We start from the raw sequence: 18605 nt of genomic DNA, 5'->3' as shown, positions 1-18605 counted from the left end.
TCATGTTTTAAATACATTTGTAAAATTATGTTTAAATAAGTTGCCAACATTTAAAAATTTGAGTTTTCACACTAAGTGTCAGATCTCTGACTTCTTTTGAAAAATCAGATCTAGCAAATCTAGTTGCATATTCTCGCTGGCCAATCATTAGCGCTAAGCAAGCAGCTGCCTCTCACCTGGGCTCTGTGTGCTCAAGGTTATCACTGGCCCCGTTTGGCTTCTCAGCCGATCATAATCCATGTCTGTTCCCTGTAGGCACCCGAATTTACAACCTTGATCTAAAGGATGGTCATTTATCTCTTTAGTAAGTATCTCAGAGTGGTTCACTGACCTTAGTTGTCTCAGTCCCTGGACATTCATTCATTTCTCTAGTTTTCTTACGGCTATGTCCATGTTCGTGGTTGCTAAGGCACACTATTTTCCTTATGTTTGATCTTACTAATTGAGAAACTTTCTAAGGCCTCTTTTTTTCCAGCACCACTCAGACCCCCATTTCCATTTGTCTGCTCTTCCTGTCAGTCTTGTAAGCCTAATCTATTAGTGATAGATAACAAGTCTGTCTGTAGCGAGAGGCCTGGCTGGTAGGAGAGCTGTGCCTATATTCAGCCTTCTGCTCCAGTAAAGTCAATGAGAAGAAGAGAGAGTCTTTGAACATTCAACACACAGCTGACTGCGGCTGTTTAATTGCCTGGGAGACACCAGAGACAAGGTCACCCAGACTCCTATCCAGGAGAAATGACTGCAGAGAGAATAAAGGTCACTCCAGGAATGGGCTGCCTCAGAGAAAGAGAGAGCCAAAGTTCTAGCAAACGGACATTTAATATTCTCCCTTGATCTTGGGGAAGCCCCACTGAGCAAAGGGTGACTTAAGGACACAGACATAGTGGTTTTGTCTTCCAGTCTTCGAATTAGTTACCCCGAACAACAAACTGCCTAGGACACCTCAGCCACAAAGTGGATGTAATGAGCATTGCCTATTATATTGCTCCTGGGTGCTCTTTCGCAGGAGGAATTGCTGTAATACAGAGAGATGTCTCTCATGGTTTAAACATGAAATCTCATGAATTTACTTCACAGGAGTAATGTTGCCATGGGAATTTATCACTAACCTGTGACTGGATCCCCAAACCCGGACTTGGCTACGCTTTTTCAAGTCATTGTCCCTTAGTACTTCTCTGTTCTCTGCCTGGAGAACTTCTTCATCAGTCCATTGAAAACATACTCCACTCTTCATTCCATTTCCTATGCTCGATTGTCCTCATAGCACTTATGTATGTTTTTCGAAACTGCCTTTCTCTCCTCACCATAATATAAGCTCCAAGGGAGCAGTCTTTGGTATTTTGTTCATTGCTGTATCCACAATGCCCAGGACACTCAGCAAATATCTGTTCAATGAATGAATATGCCCATTTTTTACATAATTAGATGCATATTATATACACTATTTGGTACATTACTTTCTTCACTTAAAATTAGAATGTATCTTGGAGAATGTTCCAAATCAGCAAATATAGGGTTTTTTTTTAATGTCATTTTTAGCTACAGTATTCCATTAGATGAATGTAGCATCTTTTGTTTCACCAATTCCATGATGAGTCTTTAAGGTGTTTCCAAATTTTTGTTATTAGAAAATAATTTTGCAAAGGGCACCCTTGTCCATTTGTCTTGGGTGACATTTGTTCCAATATCTATATGACAATACCTAGAAGAGGAACTGCTGGTCAAAGGGTATATGCATTTTTTTCAAAATCTGATAGCTATTACCAAATTCTTTTTTTTTTTTTAATATATCTTTATTGATTTCAGAGAGAGTAAAGGAGAGGGAGAGAGAGATAGAAACATCAATGATGAGAGAGTCATTGATCGGCATGTGCCCTGATGTGGAATCGAACCGGATCGCCTGGATACTAGGTCAACACTCAACCGCTGAGCCACGCCTGGCTGGGCACCAAATTATTTTCTAAAAAAAATGAACCTGCTTACATTGCCATTGTACTATGTAACAGATCCAGTTGTCCCACAACCTGGTCAATACAAACTTTCATCAAACTTTATTTTTACTGCTCTGATTGATGGAAAAACAGGGAAGCATATTATTGTTGTTTTCATTGCTATTTCTTTAATTATGAATAAAGCTGAGCAACTTCTCATAATTAAAAAACATTTATATGTATTTGTTTCTTCCAGTTGCCTGTACATAATATTTGCCTTTTTGTTTTGATAGATTGTGGTCTTCTTTTCATTTGCAAAAGTTCTTAGTATATCAAAAGAGTTATTAGCTCTTTGTCTCTCATATGTTACAGATAGTTTCCAAATGTGTTATTTGTTTTTGTGTAAATAATTTAATTGTTATTTAGACTTGTCAAACTTTTCTAGAATGCCTTCTGGGTTTTATCTTTTGCTCAGAACAGGTTTATCTACTCCTAGCATATTATTTTAAAAATCCCATGATTTCCTCTAGTTATTTTCTTTAAATGTAATTACTCACATTTCATATTTGATCTATCTTAACTTTATTTTAGGACTAGAAATGAGGTAGAAATTGACTCTGACTTTGAGTCACTTTGAGTGAACCGATCAGTTGTCCCCAAATCATTTACTGAAAAATCCTTCTTTTCCACTGAACTTTCATGTCCATTTCAGTCTATTTCTGGACTTTGTCTTCTGTTACATGAAACTAGACAATTCTTAAAACAATATACCCCTATCTAACTAATTTTATATATTTAATAGGAAATGCATGACTTAGGTAATACTGTCATTATTAAGCTTATAGAATTAGATCAATCTGAGTCCCACATACATACTATATTAACACCACTTATTTGTATAGTTTTCCATTTGCAAAAGCCTTTCCACAGATATTCATCTTTTTGATGTTTATAACTGTATACCCATTTAATAGATTCTGATACTAAAGTCTAGAAGTTGTGTCTTAATCTGGTTTTCTCAGTCCCAGTGCTCATCCCACTACACCACAGTTAATATCAACTCAGTAATTTAACAATAAAGATTATAACTTACATATTATATACATATTTATTATAAGCAATGTAATTGCATTTTTATAGACATAAGCACCTCTTAAAAGTCTTAGAAGAATCAGGGACATACATACATAGAAATAAGGTAAATTTAAATGTAGATATGCATTTACACCCTTTTATAGATGAGCTATCCAGAGTGATTTCAGGAATCGTAACTGACAAACATATTAAACAAAGGTAATTTTCACTAAACACTGAAATACAACCACTCCTGCAATACTCAGTGATAAGAACTTAGCAAAGGAAATATATATACACATACATATGTATATATGTGTATTATATGTATACAGGGTGTAGAAAAGTAGATTTACAGTAATTCATATGGAAAATAATTCATTAAATAAATAATAATACAAAAATAAACTGTATTTCATGTACTCACAATTGTAAACCTACTTTTGCCACACCCTGTATATATATATATATATATACATGTAATTTATGAAGTCTAGGCTACCAGAGGAAACTGGCAAAAATCCACTCATTGAAGTGGAGCTCAGCCAAGACATTAATTTCTACATCTCCTTGTTCTGATTCCAAACCAAAGAGAGTACAGGCCTTGTGTTTTCTGGTAAAGTACAGACCTATGCAACAATCACCATGTTTTCTCAGACCAGAGCTAGTAACTCTCAACAATGAGGGTTTGTGAGTCCAAACTGGTTTCTCTAGGTGGGTGGTGAAATAATAGCCTACTACAGTCATTCATTCTTTTCCTCAAACGAACCATGTGTCTTGAAAAGTTCTGCTCATTCACAGAGCAAAATCCCATTTTAAATACAGTGTCTAGGGATGTTTGCCCATGAACAAGGTCAACAAAAATGTTTAAACCCCACTAGGAAAGGAGAGCTTAGTTTTATGACTGTTGGGAGACAGCCTTGGTTGATCTTAGTGTTCTCAAAGGCTCCGATGCTCGGTTGGCGACCAATCATTAACCACGGAGCACTTAGACATAAAGTGAAAGAGAAAACAATAACTATGTCTTTAATATAAATTATATCTGGCCTTAATTTAGCTTTTTAGGTCTTCTCCAAACAGAATTTACAAGGGTGTAGATATAGATATCTTAGAATATTTGAAGCATTCTCCCCCAGTCTGTAAGCACAGAGAAAAAGCAGAAACTTCGGTCTGTAAACACAGGTAGATGTAGGAGGATTCTTTCCAAACTTCATTTTTAAAAGCCAGAAATACAGTTGAGGAATAACTTTTCATTTCTTTTTTATCTACTAAGAAAAACCAGTAACTTTAAATGTTTGCATAAATTCTTAAGGATTGTCCTCTCATCCCCCTTCCCACCACCCACAAGAAGATGAAAGACTGTGGACTTCCTGGAGGAAGTAATTGCTCAATCATTTTGGAATCCACTGGAACCCTCTGCAGTATTAACTGGTCAAGACAGGCATGTGCCATTGTAAAATATTCCTCTCTTGACTTGGAGCTCAGAACTAGAAGTGAGTCTCTGATACCTTCTGCTTGATGTGCTAACGTTCCAAGTTTCGTTCGCCCAAACTGGGAACAGATTTTATCTCAGAAAACTCGGTTGTTGCTTCCCTGGGTGCTTTCCTATTTTTACATGAGACTCACAACATCCTATTTTCAGACTTTATATTTTCACGATAGGTTTGGCATAATTGCCAAGCAGTGCTTAAAACAATTTACATCACAGCTTTTAGGAGCCAAAAAGAGAAAGAAGATCGATTAGATGTCAGAAGGTAAGATTGAAGAGATCATTAAAACCCTGTTCTTCCGAGAGAAAGCGAAGAAACAGGAGAGACTGAGACGCCGCGCTAAGTGGGAGGGTCCCGTGGGCGCCACATTCCCCGCGTTACTAGCTCAGTCATCTGTAGGCAAGTGCTGAGCCCCCACTGTGCGCAGGGACCTCCCCTGCACCCGCGGCCCCTTCGTAACTGCGTCCGTGGGGTCCTCTCAGTCCTGTCAAAAACGGCAATTGTTTGCTATTCCCGACAAACTCTTTATGACAGTCTGTCTGGAACGTGATGATCCTGTAGCAACAACGACAGGATAAACTCGTCCCATTGTTCTGCCAAAAAAAGGGTTTGCTTGGAGTAACTCTTTGCTTCTTCCCTGCCTCAAAGCAAAAACTCCTCCTATCGCTGCACAGAAACAAGAACAAAAAAGTCAGGCTTTCAGTAGGAGTGCAGCGCCGTCTGGGCAGAAGTCGGTCGCCGGCGGCAGCCAGCAACCTCTGCGCAGAGCGTGCCGCCGGGGCTCCAACCACGGGGCGGGCCCCGCCTCCCCGCTCCGCCCCCCCCCCCCCCCGCTCCGCCCCGCCTTCCCCGCTCCGCCCCGCCCCGCCCCGCCCCCTTTGGCGTGTGGGCGGGCACCCCGGAGCCGCGCCAGCCTCCAGGCTGCGCCGACCGCCGGTCTCGCAGGACCGCGGTCTTGGAGCCCAAGAAGTCACACCCGTCTCGAGCCCGCGGCTACAGCGCCAGCCCACGTGGCGGCGGACGGTGCTCTCCGCGCAGCAGAGCGTGCGGGTCCCGGGTCCTCCCCCGCGCGGGCGGAGCGCGTCCCGACCGCCCCCAGCCGCGGGTCTCCGGGGCTGGTTCCTCCCCTAAGCTTCCACCCCGCACGCCGCGCAGGAGCGTTTGTTGTCGCTGGTGGGATTAAAAAACTATTTTAACAAGAGACGCAAAATTCAGCCTAACACTTCGAAACCCCGCCGGTCCGTTCCCAGCTCTTCGCGTGCATCTGCCCCATCTCCGTCCCGGCCTACTTCTTTCCACCGCCCCACCGCCCCCTTCCTTCCCCTTCCCTTCTCCTCCTTTCCCCTTCCCCTTCCCCTTCCCCTTCCCTTCTCTTTTCCCTCCTGGCGCCCTCCTTCCAAATGTCCCCGTTCGTCGAGTGCAGTGAAGCTGAGGACGTTTAAGCTTTGGACGAGGGGCTCTTCTTTTGCAATGTCCTGGGGCGGGGCCCTAGCGTTCGGTTCAAGTGGTCATGGGTCTTAGTAAAATTTCCAGAAGTCAGGCTTTCTGTATTATCTTTCTTAAAGCGACGCCCAGAATCGAGCATCAGTCCCCATCCCCCCAAAACCTGGATCCGCCCCCGGCCATGTGTGCTCCCGAGCCGAGCGGCAGGCTCGCCGTGTACCCGCAATGACTCGGAAGAAGGCTCTTCCGAACTTCGCAAGGACAAGGCCTCCTTCCCGGGTCCTTCAAGTCCTTAGGTTTTTGTCGCAGATTCTGAAGTAGGAAACTAAAGGCTGAAGGGGAAGAGAGGGCCCCCCACCCCCACCGCCGTGAAAGCGGCTCGCTCGCTAGGGGGACTCGTTCGTTCCCTCCACCTGTGCTGGATTTCTCCATCAGGGGGCACCCGCACCCGCCACAAAACTCTATTCCTAGACGCCCGGGCTCCGCGGGCACGTCCGAGGAGCGCACCGCCTCCCTCGCTCCTCCCGTCTCGCCAGGCTCCGCGGACGCGAGACGCAGGGATTTCGCACTAGCCATTCATTTGTCAGCCGTGGGGGAGGGGAGGCAGGCGCGGGAGAGGCCGAGCAGCGGAGGCTGCGAGAGGGAGAGGGAGGCAGAGAAGATGGAGACAGAGGGAGACAACGAGGAGACGAGGGACCCAGATGCCCAGGCTGTCTCTGCCTGCCAGCGTGCGCCAGGAGGGCCAGCTCTCCAGGCTCCGAGCACATTTCTCCTCCCTCCCGCGGCGTCTGCCGGGGACTTGCCGGACTGGCAGACGCGCAGCTGGATCCCAGAGCAAATAGTTTAGGCTATGACACTATTTTCTACTTCGTTCCCGCTGCCTAACACAGTGACTGCTCCACGCCCAGGGACGCAGACAGGGAGCCGGGGCAGCCCTGATGCCCTCCGGTCCGCACGCCCCAGGGATGTAGCCCAGCAGCGCCCACGCCCCCGCAGGGCGGCGGGAGGCTCGGTCGAGGGCGTCCCGCGGGCTCTCGCTTTCCGCGGCCGCTGGACCCGCCAGTGAAGTTGCTCAACTCGGGCTGAGAGCTGAGAGGGGGTGGGGAGATGGAAGGGACAGGAGGGTGGCTGTCGCCGGGGCGAGAGGGCTGGTCCTAGAGGCTCCAGATTCGAGTCCCCGCGCCACCTTTGTCTGCAGAGCGCTCGGGGCGCAGGTTTGCTCCGTGAGACAGGAGCGAGAGCCTCCGCTTTGCCCTTCGGAGGGAGCTAAAATCCTTGCCCATCCCTGCGGGTTCTGGGCGCGCTTTCCCGCCCAGGCGCCTCCCAGACCTCCGCGGCGCTCCAACCCCACCCCCATCCCCGGCTCCTTCCCGGCCAGCCCCGGAGCCCAGCGCACAGGACAAAAGAACCCAGGGCACCCGAGAGAGTCTTGACAGCCCCCAAGTCGCCCAGGAGACGCCGCGCCCGGCCTCGCGCCTTCCCGGGCGGGACCTCCCGGGGACGCGAGCGGGCCGAGGGGACCGCGTCCGCACAGGTCGCCGGCTGCTGGGGCGCGGGGCCGCCCCGTCAGGAGCTGCCCGGGAGCAGCTTTCCAGGAACGCGGGGAGCCGACCGCACACCAGGGGCTGGGGACCAGGTGGCCTGCACCAAAGGGCTTCGGGGACGTGTACGGGGGCGAGTCTCGGAGTCCCCATTCAAACTTTTGCCTCAGCAGGTTAACAAAAAAAAGATCGAGGTGCCAGGGTCCCCTCCCACCTCCCCAGCTCAAGACGCTGGGACTTTTCTGGGGGTTCTCCAGTTGCCCTCCCTCCCTCCCTTCCCCCAGACCCGTTAGTACCTCCACCCCCGCCCCACCTCGGGCGTCTTTTGTCTGGGTCCTTTCGGCACCGCGGCCCGCGGTATCGCTCTCCGCAGGCGCCTTCGGAAAGTTACCTGCATTGTTAAAGTGCATATATTTTCCTAACTTCGCCCCACAGCCCGCTCTCTGCCTGACTCGAAGTCTTCTACCAATTGCATTGTACTTCTTTTTTCTAAGCTCGCTTTTTCTATAAGGTTGGTTTTTTCTTTAAGGGGGAACAAAAGAAACGTGATTACCTTGAAAGGCGGCTTAGTGCAGTTGGTGGGAAACAGGTCACCGCAGAGCTGCGCGCGGGGCTCGGCGTCGCCCGGGCGGGTCACATAGGACGCGCGGCGGCCTGGGGAAGGATGCGGTGGGTGCGGGACCCGGCTGGAGGATGCGGGAGGTCGCGGGGCTGGCCGCAGATCCCAGTCCGGGCGCCTGTCCACAGCTCTTCGTGTTCGCGGCTGTCTCGCCCGCCCGCCTGGAGTGCGTCCCCAGAAAGGCCTGGTGCGGCTCGCCTGCAAGTTCAAATGCGGGCTGTGACACCCATCATCATTATATCACCGTACCGTCAGCGCCGAGGAGGAGACTCGGCGAGGAGGAGGAGGGGGAGGAAGAGGAGGAGGAGGAGGAGGGTTCATTCACAGGCTCCGGAGGCGCTCGGCGGCTGCAGCCACTCCTGAGCGCAGGCTGGGAGCGCGGCGGAGGGGCGGAGAGGCAGCCCCGCGCCGCCCGCCCGCCCGCCCGCCCGCGGCAGGACCGCCTGCCTCCCTCCCCGGCACCCCCACCTCCCGGCGCTCCTTCCTGACCAGCACCAATCCGCGTGGGGACAGCGGCGCTCCCCATTCAGCGACTCACCGAGTAACGTCGCCGGGCGCAGGGAGCCCACTGCCCTCCGCCCCTCCCCGCCCCCGCTTCCCGCCCCCCGCCGCCAGCCCCGGGGGAGGGGGAGCGCGCCCGGCTCTGGGGGGCAGGCGGGCGCTAGACCGCTGAGTGCCGTCGGTTCTCCCCGGAGCAAGCGAAACTCTGCGCAATCGGCGAGCAACTTGGTCGCGGCGTGTTTGCGCGGCCACCGCGCCCGCCTGTCCCGGGCAGGGGAGTGTCAGGCTCGCGGCTCCTGCCCGCCCGGGACACAGAAGATGAGATCCCGGTGAGACCGAGAGGGGCAGCCGAGGCACCCCCACCGCCCGCGCGGGAGCCGCCCAGCGGGAGCCCCGCGTCCGTGCGCCACCTACAAAGACCCTGGCGAGAAGGGCTGCACAGGAAATTCTCCGGTCGGAGCCAAACCGACCCTCTTCCTCTGACACAAACCTCCACGCAGTGTAGATTGTGCTGAATTCCTTCTTCCGTCCGTCAGTCTTTCAAAGTGTCCCTCGTGGTAGAGTAATAATTTTTCTGAGTGACAGGGACTCCTTGGACGTATCAATCACCTTCCCTGTGATCAGGAAGTGAAACCATAATCGTTCCTATTTATCTGATTTTTGTTTTCAGCCAGGCCCACCCAACTAGGTAAACAACATCAACACATGGAAGAGTGCCCTGCATCGTGTTACAAAAGATCTCCAGCAGGACCTTACAGAGCAAGGGTCAACCAGTTGACACAAAGGATTTGTGCCCTTTAGAAAAAGAGGGACTTTGTATTTTCCTTTTCTTTGAAGTCAAGTATGCATTTATACAATGGGGACAAAGTAAGTCCAAGGTGCACATCAGTTTAACACTGGGATTACTGCACCAATTAGCAAACATTTCTTTCTACACAAATACGGGAGCATCTTAATAAATCATCTCTCTGGTCTCTACTTAGAAAATTATGTCAAACACAATACCTCAGAACAGTGATGTTTAAAGAAGAAACCCCTTTTACACCCTGATTTCTTTGAGTAGGTCGGCTAAAGCTCATATTTTAAAACTTGTAGTAACCTACACTTCTGTGCATGCACATTTATAATATTTCTTCTGTGAGTTTCTTTTGCAAGTTGAATGAGTCCTGCATGATCATAGTTTTTAAGTGATAAAAGGTAGGTTTGTCAGGATAATTTCAGCCTTCAAAATGTACACGTTTCATTTATCAAATCCCTACAGTGAATATCACGACTATTAATTATAGCATATAGGAATCAATGTTTGTTTCCACAGTGACTTATTCTTAGTATAGATATTACACTACTATTCCTAACATTGAAAATCTACCCTGTTAAGTACTTAGAATAACAGAGTCATAACAACAGAACTGGACTTCAACCTTCACATTTGACAGATAAGCAAACGGAGGCCCAGAAAGTGACTTTCCTAAAGTCACATCTTTAGCAGCAAAGCTGGTACCAGGATGCAAATCTTGAGTCCTGGTCCAGTCATCTTGCCAGTGCTCCTCATGTCAATTTAATCACCAAGATGTCTTTACTCAGAAAGGAAGAAAAAGGAAATAAAAGAATCTTTATTGAAAGTTATATTCCAGGCATCAGTGCAGACCTTTCTCTGAAACACTTCAAGGTTCACATTATTATTCTCATTCTTAGATTTGAGCAAACTTAGTTGAGTTCCAGTGAGTTTATGTTTCTTGCCCAAGGCCACTTTCTAAGTGGTAGATCTGCCGACCTGAAAAGTTCATTCGTGCTCCGTTACCCTGCATTCCCTTCATAATGCAGTTCAGTAAAACATTTCTACAAAGGAGATCTAGAACAGAAACAAGCAACTAATGGAGAGTAATATCCATTTTGGGGGAAATGTTCAAGTTAACATTTACTATAAATAATGCCATCTGTACATGATGGAACATGACAAGAAATTATGGGTCAGATACTCTTTACATCCTGAGATATTTTCCTTTATCTTGCCAAGTGCGTTTCTCTAGCCCACCAACGTTTATCATTCCTTACAGTGATCTTCCATAGACATTACAACTCTTGACCAGGTGGTCCTACAGGGCACTTTCTCAGGCAGACTCAACTGCTCAGAACATGGACAATGCTGGAAAGCTTTATGGTGCATGCTTTACTTTACTTTACTTTGACTTGTAACATTATTGTTTAGAAAATGAAACACTTATTCAGGCTATCAAATAACTACAATGAAATGACACCCCTGAATATCCTTTTTCTTTCTCTAAGGCATATTTTCACCTCTAGCTATCTATAATAGAGAAGAAATTAAAAGGAAAGAATACTAGGTGCATTCAGAGCAGAGTCTACAGCTATATTATTTCTGTGTAACTGTCCTTGAGCCCTCTCTCTCTCTCATTCTGTGTGTGTGTGTGTGTGTGTCTCCCTCCTCCATCTCCCTCTCCCTTTCTTCCTCCCTCCCTTCCTTTCTTTTATCCAGAAAAAGAGAATGAGAGAACAGTCATTTCTGATTTCCCCATGTCTGACAAATCATCAGACATTTTTGAATGGGAAAATATATTTTTTCAGCTTTTATAACCAAAACTGTGTTAGTCCATTACACTCAAGTCTGAATCACACAGTAATTCAAGTATCTTGTGCACCCCCTTTAAATCCTGTCCTTGTACTGGGGACGGATGTTCTGTATGTAAACCCCACAGTTCGGGTGTAGATAAAGCAAGACCTTCACTCCTGGTGCTGGTGTCTACGAGAAACCAGAAGCCAGAAGCTACGTGCCTTGCTTCCTTGCCTTGATCTTGTCTTGAGGAACTTGGCTGAGGTCAGGGGCAGCCAGCCAATGACTTGAAGAAGAAAGGTGTCGTTGGCAAGTGGGTCTCCAGGGAATTTCATTATCTTCATCTAAACCTCCATCTGAAGGCCTTGGGGATCGCATTTCAGTCTTCTCCTTTTTTATTGATCAGGTGAAGTGTTCTGAGACATGGTATTATCTGTTGCTGCACTCAGGATGACAAGGTTTCAGTCCCATCCCCACTCAGACAACAGAGTTCACATTTCAAGTCCCTGATCTGGCTGATCCTAGGTACAAGCAAATATCCTCTCTGGGTGATGAAAGAACGTGACAAATTAAAAATGCACCTTTAATGAACTCCAAAGACCCTAGAAAAAGGAAGTCAACCCTCTAAGGTTGCTTCATTTTTAAAAAGCTTTTTTAAAATTTACAGACTAGGAAGAGACATTTTATCCAACACTTTACACCCTCTTTGGTTTTTCAGAAAATGCAGAAGTAATGTAAGGTTTTTATTGCTTTCTTTAAAAATTAAAAGAAACCATTCAAAAGGCAAAGTGTGATGACAATCTCATTACACTTTAGCCTGAAGTGTATAAATCACTTAGAGAAATTAAACACAGACAAATATCCTTGAAAGCCACAAAAAAATTGAATTTTTTCCCAGAAATCAGATACCAAGGCTTTGCTCCCCAACCCCCAAATCAAAATGTTACAGTAACATGTTTCTTTCAATAAAAGATTTTTTTCTATCTGTGCTGTAAATGTCTTGTTCATGGTTAGGCAGATTTCTCCAGGACTTAACTGGAAGACCATCTACATCACGCCGGAACTATGCAAGCCAAGGCCAAGTTCCAATGTGGGGTGATGGGAAAAAGGCTGGGCTGCCGAGAGGAGATGACTTCATTAGGGAGAAAGAGGCTCTCTGATTCGGTCCACACGGCAGCCAAATGGCTCAGCACATCTGCACGCACCCCTGGGAGGCCGCCTGGAGCAGAGTGTCAAAACTGCCATCGTTTTTATAAAGAAAATGATGGAGGCATGAATAAAGCAGTCCCACCAAATTGAATCGAAGGTAGCATCAACCTGACTCCTCTTCTTAGTCACTTTCTCAAACGCTTTTCTTTCCTCCCCACAGCCTGAACAATATAGGTCATGGTTTATAAATGATTTGGCTGAACCATGACAAAATGAAGAATCTGCTTTCTGAACGCAAGGAAGCGGCAGAGATCTTGGAATCTGTGTGGCAGCACAGAACAATGCAGAGACTTTCTTAAGAGGCAAAACTTTTGCAGTTGCTGTTTATTTTCAGGGAGTACCAGACCCGATTTATTTAATTAGAGCACAATGGGACCCAGGGAAAGTCGCTTAAGGGAAGCACCAGGGATGGTGCAAAAAGCCACCGTGGCACCATCGGCTTCTCTGGGGAGCAAAGGCAAGGCAAGACAGGAAACAAGGAAACTCTACATAGTGAGGAATGTTTAGAGGACTCCAGGACAGGTATCAGAACAGGGTGCAGAAACAACAAGCAGGCATTTCATTTTATTCTGTCAGTAAAAAGAATTGCAGGACTAGTTGAATGTCAGGGACTTTAGGCTCTTACCACAAAATAGGGGTGATCACGTTTTAACCCTGTGACTCAAAGGAGATCAAATATTTGTTATAACTCATACAGAAAAAAATAAATAAGAATACTTATAAGACTCAGCAAATACTTAGCACAAACAGACTGCTCTCAATTTCATTTCTATTTTCTTTGTTCAATTCAGTATTTTTTGAGCACCTTCTATGTGCCCTGTTTTAGGCCTTAAGCATGAAGGCATTCTTCAATAGCTAAGAATTACTTTTCATACTAAAGGAGTGTATAATCTCTATAGAAAAATTAATTTATTAGAGTATCCAAGGTTATGATTTATCTAAATGATGACTAATGAATTTAGAGGGGAAAAACGTATTTTGCGTATGAGTCCATTGTCTGGTCTAGTCAACCATCTTTTTAAAAAACCATGCTACTGACTACAAATGGATTAGGGAGAATGGTCGCTCAGCAAGTTTTTCTTTACTAGAAAATCTCTTCCATGTACATATCCTATCAACAGTGAATCCCAGGCATTAATCTTGTTGTGTGTGATGAAATTGGGTTACTTATTTTCCCATAATAAATATAGTTGGTCAGATGACAAGTACTCAGGGTTCATTTTAAGTTTCCAGAAGTCTTCCAGAATTGATAAATCAAACCACAGTTGAATGGTGGAAGGAAAGCATTAAATGTCGTCCCATCAAGAAAAGGTCAGAGGCATTGATCATTCCAAGGACACTAGGGTCTCTGGCTGCTGGACACAAGTATCAAATGTACACATTAGAAAACAAGAGGGGAAAACAATGTGCTGAAAATGACTATTCTTCTTAGTCATCATAAAGCTGAAATAAATTGCTTAAAAACATAGTATTGAATTTATAGGCTTCTCTCAAAACTGCAGTTGTAAATGTGTAATGGCCCTTCCTAGCCCCTGTTTCTGCAACACCTTTGAGGACTTTTTGTCTTTTTTACTCTTCGGAGGTAGCTGCCTTCTCCCTCCCACATCATCTCACACCTTATCTATGTCTTCACCCCCCTCCCGTCTTTATTGAGATATAATTAACATATAACACTGTGTAAGTTTACAGTATATAATGTGATGATTTAATACATGTCTATATTGTGAAATGTTTGCCACAGTAAAGTTGTTTAACACATCCTTAGCCTCACATAATTACCTTTTTGTTGTTATGTGAGAACATTAAAACTATACTCTCATAGCAACTTTCAAGTATACAATACGGTATGGTTAACTATAGTCACTATGCTGTGCATCAGATCCCTGGAACTTGTTCATCTTACAGCGGAAAGTTTGTACCCTTTAATCAACATCTCCCCATTTGCCCCACACCTTCAACCCCCGACAATCACCATTCTACTCTCCACACAAGAAAAAGGCCACATATGACAAGCCCACAGCTAAAAACCATACTCAAAGGTGAAAGGCTGAAAGATTTCCCACTAAGATCAGAAACAAGACAAAGATGCCCTCACTCTCTGTAGTACTAGAAGTCCTGGCCAGAGCAATTAGGGAAGAAAAAAAGAAAGACAGGCATCCAAATCAGAAAGGAAAAGGTAAAATTGTTTTTGTTTGCTGAGGGCATGATCTTGCACATAAAAAATCCTAAAGACTTCACCAAAAAAAACTGTTAGACCTGATAAACAAATTCAGTAGTTTCAGGATACAAAATCAACATACAAAAATCAGTTGCATTTCTACACAGTAACAACTATCTAAAAAAGAAATAAAGATAGCAATCCCGTTTACAATAGCATCTAAACAATACAATACTTAGGAATACATTTAACCAAGGAAGTGAAAGATCTATGCACTGAAAACTGCAAGACACTGAGGAAAGAAACTGAAGAAAACACAAATAAGGGGAAGACATCCTTGTTCATGGATTAGAAAAATGTCCATACTGCCCAAAGCCATCTACAGATTCAGTGCAATTCCCATAAAAATTCGTGACATTTCTCACAGAAATAGAAAAAAACGATGTCTCTCTTAGTTTGGGTTCCCACAGAGATAAGCCCTGAGACAAGGATTTAAATGCAAGTAGTTTATTTGGGAGGTGAGACCAAAACACATCTATAGAGAAGCAGGGAATGGGGCAGGGGAGGGAAGGAGGCGAGTGAAGCCAGCGTGCCAAGCGGGTTGCCACTAGGGGCAACTGGAGCTTGTGCCCACTGGGGAATGCTGGGAAACGGGGGACCTGCGCCCCAGAGGTTCCCCATCTGAGACACAGGGAGCTGGAGCATCTGTACAGCAGTCCTGGGTTGAAGGCTTTTCCAAGGGGTGTTTTCCCTGCCGCTTCTGCATGTGACAGGCAGACTGGGCTCTGGCGGCCTGGGAAAGCGCTCAGGGAGATGCAGGGGCTGTGGTGAGAAGCTGGGTCAGCATCACACAAAGGACAAAGGTGAGAGGGATACGAGCGGGGTGTCAACCGCGTCTGCTGTGATTCCCAGTCTTGGGACCACCGAGGCTGGCTAGGATTACAGGACTGGCTACAAAAGGTTTCCCACCTTGGCGGAGACAGGATGAAGCGGCAGGTCTTAGCCAGGAGAAGTGTGAGCCCATCCAGCGCTCCCCCCCTCAGGCCGGCTCTCCCTCTCCACACCACGCTCCCTCCCGCACTCAGTACTGCCTCCTGGGGGGGGCAGCCTGAAGCTCAGGGCCTCTTCCCCCCACACACAGAACTAGTTTGACTCCCTCACATATATCTCAACTCCTAGGAGGAACCGGACAACTGAGGCTTGAAAACTGCTGTCCCAACAATCATATATAAATCTTAAATCTATGAAAATTAAAGTATAGAAGGGCTATAAATGTCTCTAATGCAAAGTCACTTTCCTTCAGACTGTTGGTCACTGGTGGAAGCTCCGTGATGATACACGCGGTTCCTTAGCACATGCTTGGCCCATAGTAGGTGCTAAGTGCATGTGTGCTGAACAGATGTGGAATGGCTACATCTGTCAAGTGTGTTCCATGTCCTGAGAACTATCATTAGAGAATAGAGGTAGAAATATAAAACATACTCTGCATCAAAAAAAACCCCCAAATTTTGGAAACTCAATTGCTTTACTGAGGCCATGAGGACTATAAAAGAGCGAACCAGACAGAGAATTAGCAACAGAGAATGGTGAGGAGTCTGGTGAGCCAGAGAGCCCGCTGTTACTCAGTTCCGGCCACCCGTGAGGCGGGACGGTTGGCCCAGTGCTCCCAGCTCTTAAAACATTAAATAGGCCAAATGAAGCGGGTCTGTGGGCTGAATCCCACCGGAAGGATCCTAAGGTTGTCACCATTAGTTTAAATGCTCAAAGGGAAGGCTGCTGGGAAGCAAGCAGAGGTAAGGCTCAGTTTATTCCCTTTATCCACTCTTTCCTTTTCTTCTTTATTTCCTATCAGTAAACACACTTACGAATCTCCCAGAGGCCTGGCCACACCTTTAGTATATCCTAGATGCAAAGTCCCACAAGGATTATAGAGCATAAGGGGGATAATTTGCCAGTTTCACTATATGAAACACAGTAACACATCAACCTTCTTAGGCAAAAGATAAAAATATGTCAAGTACTAGAATTTAGTACCTGCTTATTTAGAAATAAGAGAAATTTAAAGAAAGAGAGAATTGGATACAATTCCGCTGAATGTTTAACATGTTTGGAGGAGCAAGACATCTATCTCCTTAAATCCAATGGCCAAGTGACAGGCTGTGCACAGGGGCAGTTACAAAGCCTGTGTGGGTCTATCATTTGCATGCATTAAGATGGAAATTGAGCATCCATATTTTCCTTAAGGTCCCAGAGAAGTGATTGCACTTCCCAAACTCCCTCTGTACTCATAATTGCTTGATTTGTGAACCAAATGTGTGGTTTGAGGATGGAAATAGGTACACAGTAACTCCATTTGGGAGGTCCAATTTTGATCTCAGTGACAAGAGACTTTTCTTTATAAAAGAAAGATTGGGTATAGGATTCAAATTTAGTTTATTTAAAACATTTGGTATTTAGGAATTCATTTATTTGAGGGTCCAATTTGATTTTCTGCACTTCAGATTGCACCTTAACTGGGAAATGTAGTTAAGTGGTCATTGACATAATTAATTTTTTAAAAAGAAAACAAGTACGAAGTATCATTTTTATCAATAGGATATATCATATCAGCTTTGTAGCCTTAAAAAATAATGTCAAAATTTGCCCTGGCCTGGGTGGATCAGCAGTTAGAGCACCAGTGTGCCCACTGAAGGGTCTTAGGTTCGATTCCCGGTCAAGGGCACATACCTGGGTTGCAGGTTCCTGCCTGGTCCCAGCTGGGGTGCATTCAGGAGGCAACCAATCAGTGTGTCTCTCTCACATCTATGTATCTCTCTCCCCTCCCCTCCACCTCCCCCTTCCACTCTCAATAAAAAGCAAAGGAAAAAAATATCCTCTGGTGAGGGTTAAAAAAAATAGTGTCAAAGTTTTATATTTAAATGAATTGTAACAACATTCTTTAATTATCTGCTAGTTGTTCAAAAACACATGTGTGTAATACTAACCATTGCAAAATTGAATTTTGCCTCTACAGACCTAACAGATATTTTTCTAAAAACACCCTGGGATTCATAGTTTAATTCACAACAGTTTTTTCCTTCCTTGACAAGTCATATTTTTTCCCTTGTGCAAGTATGTTCCATAGGAAATGGAATAGTCTTAAAAGCAAGTGCTCTTTATCGACTCAGATGTTGTCTTACCCAGGACTAGTGCTGTGTTACTTATAAACATAACACTGTTATATCTACTATGCCACAAGTTGTAATTAGCAGAGGGCTTTCAAGTACTCTCTTATTGCTTGAAATTAGCTTTATGTTTGCAAGGCAGAGATGGTCTCCATTTCCCCCTCAGAGCTAGAGGTGAAGCGACATGTGGCCTGAGGTGAAGGCTCCAGGGGGTGCTGGGCTCCCAGGGGTGCTGCTGGCTGGCATGGGACATCTTGAAATAATGATTTTGGAACAATTCCTAAAATGCTGGGAAAAGTTACTTTTAAAAAGTTTGCAGCCAGCAGTCATTTTTAAATAGAATAGGAGACCACCATTGGGTTTTTTAAAAGTATGTTCTCCTTCATTAAAGTAAATGCACCGGGCTGGCATTGATTTCTAACTTCTATTTTGGTGACAAATCTAATCATGAAACCATCTCCCTGTTATGGAGACCAAAACATTTTGATTCCAGGGAATTGTTTATCCAAAAGATACAAAAGATGCTACAATCTCAAAGGTACTTTAAACTCTTTCATTCTCCAAATATGATAATGATAGCAATAAAAATAATGGCAATAATAAAAATAATAGTAATAATAGCCACCAACTGTTGACCACCTAAAATAGGCCAAGCATGGCTTCATGATAATCTTGAAAAGCAGGTATTATTCTAGCTTTTCAGAAGAGAAAACTGAAGCCCAGAGGGGAAGGACACTACCTGGAGGAGGCAGAATATGACTGATCCCAACTGCTCCTCCCAGGTACAGCAGACCGTGGACGTCTTGTACAGTCATCTATTGCCATGAGTTTTGGAAGAGGTAAGCGATGGGGGCTGAGGGCATGGAGAGCAAGGGCGAGATTACAGCGCTCAAGCTCAGATGT

At 45.4% G+C, this 18605-nt stretch overlaps 1 protein-coding gene across 1 annotated transcript in view; it reads right to left on the bottom strand.

Moving 5' to 3' along the window:
• VCAN (versican) overlaps positions 1-8512 on the bottom strand; it is a 100650-nt gene extending 92138 nt beyond the window's left edge. Inside the window, exon 1 of the mRNA XM_016210333.2 lies at positions 8033-8512. The gene's annotated coding sequence lies outside the window, so the exon portion shown is untranslated. The remainder of the gene's footprint in view (positions 1-8032) is intronic.
• Between the last annotated feature and the right edge of the window lie 10093 nt (positions 8513-18605).

The sequence above is a fragment of the Miniopterus natalensis genome, chromosome 3 (genome assembly GCF_054644295.1).
Source record: "Miniopterus natalensis isolate mMinNat1 chromosome 3, mMinNat1.hap1, whole genome shotgun sequence".
In the NCBI taxonomy this organism is placed as follows: domain Eukaryota; kingdom Metazoa; phylum Chordata; class Mammalia; order Chiroptera; family Miniopteridae; genus Miniopterus; species Miniopterus natalensis.
This window is presented reverse-complemented; position numbering and strand designations above follow the sequence as displayed.